This window comes from Phyllostomus hastatus, unplaced genomic scaffold (genome assembly GCF_019186645.2).
Source record: "Phyllostomus hastatus isolate PE091 unplaced genomic scaffold, TTU_PhHast_1.1 phas_scaffold_397, whole genome shotgun sequence".
NCBI classification, from domain to species: Eukaryota; Metazoa; Chordata; class Mammalia; order Chiroptera; family Phyllostomidae; genus Phyllostomus; species Phyllostomus hastatus.
Window position 1 is genome coordinate 4,326,857 of NW_025334029.1, and position 2,459 is coordinate 4,329,315.

General features: G+C 42.1%; 1 pseudogene; it reads left to right on the forward strand.

The window, feature by feature from the left end:
• Window positions 1–664: 664 nt before the first annotated feature.
• Window positions 665–1,061, forward strand: LOC123807039 (annotated as a pseudogene).
• The last annotated feature ends 1,398 nt before the right edge of the window (window positions 1,062–2,459 follow it).

The following is a 2,459-nucleotide window of genomic DNA, read 5'->3' on the forward strand; positions in this document are numbered from 1 at the left end:
TTGTCTTCCCATTATTTGTGGGATATTTCTTGTTTGCTTCTGCTTCTTAAAATGATCTGTTTTCACTCCCTGACTTTGTGGTGTGATCTTATATGGAAGGAGGCCTGTGATATTCAGTGGTACGGTCTCCTTGAACTCCTGAGCTATATGATCTTGGGATCCCCTTTATGCCATTTATGTTGGCTTTCTGGATGTGACTGGGTTTTGATTGCTGTTGGTCATTATTTTGTTGGTCCATTCCTTCAGCTGATTGACTCAGGGTCACCCCACCCATCACCTCTTTTATGATGTGTGCAGGTACTGTGAAAACAAAACCACAACTTGTAGAAAACAAACTCACACCTGCAAAAATACCCCCCTGCAATCCCACCATCAACAGCAGACTTGCCAGTATTAATAAAGGTGTAAAAAGATTAAGAGTATTATAAGAAAGAACAGTAAATATGAGATGATCTACTGACAGAAAAATGATTTTGAGAGGGTAGAGAGAAGATCCCAAGAAGAGATGGGAGTCAGAGCATTGTGAGGAGGGAAAGTCAAATTTACATCATGAATAAAAAGAGGGAGTGGGTAAGGTGAAATATGCACAAACATGATGGAAAATAAATGCAGGAAAAAATTGTCACAAGAGTCAGTGGGAGCCCAGGGGTGTACCAAGTCAGCCATGGGCAAATCAGCTTCCAGACAGTTTAATAATTAGGTCCTGATAGCCCACAATGAGTACTGGAAGCAGCATGACATCTGCCCATAGAAGCTCTGCAAGAAACTCAACCAGGAGGCTCAGCAGTATTCAGATGCCCTAGCCAGCAGAGAGGATCCTCAAGCACAGCCTGTAGTCCAGTCATGGCCATTGTGGAGATAACCGTAGCCTAGGCATCCTACAATCAGACAGGAAAGGAGGTAGTTGGTAGATGGTACAATGAAATCAAAAACTGCAACTTCCAGAAACCTGGCTTCTACTCTGGGACTAGACACTTCATGGCCATAGCATGGAAGAATATAAACAAGATGGGAGTGGGGAAGGCCTATGCAAATTATGGATCCTCCTTTGTGGTGGCTAGATACTTCCCAGCAGAGAATGTCATCAACCAGGGCTTCTTTGAAGAAAATGCCCTACCTCCAAAGAATTAACTTGCCAAATGCAATGAGCAGGTGGAAGACTTAGAAATGTGGATATGAAGTGTCTAGAATAATAAAAATGCAGCTAGGTGTCTGTTTTAGTGGGTCTATGTGCTTTTGTGTGTGATGCATGTTCAAGTCTCTTGCACACATACTTGGATATACATTTTTACATGAATCCATTTTTATCAAAAGAAGGAGCCAATGAAACTTTTACTTGGATTGTTAGACCACAATTATTTGGACTTTGGGAAAAAAATCAATTTTTCCACTTTTTGTTATTTTAAAAAATATTTTATTATTGTTCAAGTACAGTTATCTGCATTTATCCCCCACCACTCCCCTTTTTGCTATTTTTAAGCAAACATTTGTATCTTTCTTACTTATAATATCCATCCCTGAACTTTTTGCATTTCAAATTTTTGTGATGCTGAGAAATGAAGTTCATCTCCTGCGATCTTCATACATTGTAACCTACTTGTGGTAGATATTTAAGAGTCAATTAATAAATTTAAAAAAAAAACAAAATATCACAAATCATGGTGAAGACTACAATGGATTTCATCTCAGTAGCCTCTAGTATTTACCACTGTTTTTTCTTTCCAAATCAGCCTCTGGTGATGTCAGATGGTAACCCCATCTGGCCTTAAGCAGCTTGTTCAACACTTCCAGGGATCTACTGACTGTGGCTGTGTCCTTTAGTTGTTAATCTAGTCTCTTTGCACTCAGTAGTCAGGCCTAAGCGCCACATTGTGGGGCAAAATACCTCCTGAGGTCAGTGTTCTTGGTTCCCCTCAAGCTGCTGCTGCTCAGAGGGGAATGGTCTGTCTGAGCATGATAGCTACTGCAGTATGGGGGATGACTCAGCACTGGGATCCTGGCACCTACTCTCTCAGCTCTCTCCCCAAAGCTTCCATCCCCAGTCTCCCCTCAGGCATCTCCAGTCCACTCTGTCCCCATATTTCTTGGAGTCCAGGCTAAGTGACTACAAGTAAAAATTTGTGTGTTGTCCCTTTATAAGGTTCTTTGCATCTCCAACTATCCATCTCTGGCAGAGAGAAGCCCTGCCACTTTTCACCATTGGTTATTATCTGTGTACTTTTTGGGCTCTGGTGCTCTAGGCTGGGGATCCCAGCTTAGGATTTAGACCTGACTCTTCTCAGGGAGATCCAACCAGCTGCTTAATTATCCCTCCACCTGTGGGTGCCCAGCCAGCTTTCTTGAGTCTCCACAACGCTCCTTACCAGTCAGGTTGTGCTGAAGCTGATTTTTCTGTCTGTCCAAGGTTATAAGGCTTCTCTCTCACTACAACTCAGTTGTTTGTTCCAAATGATTTCTCC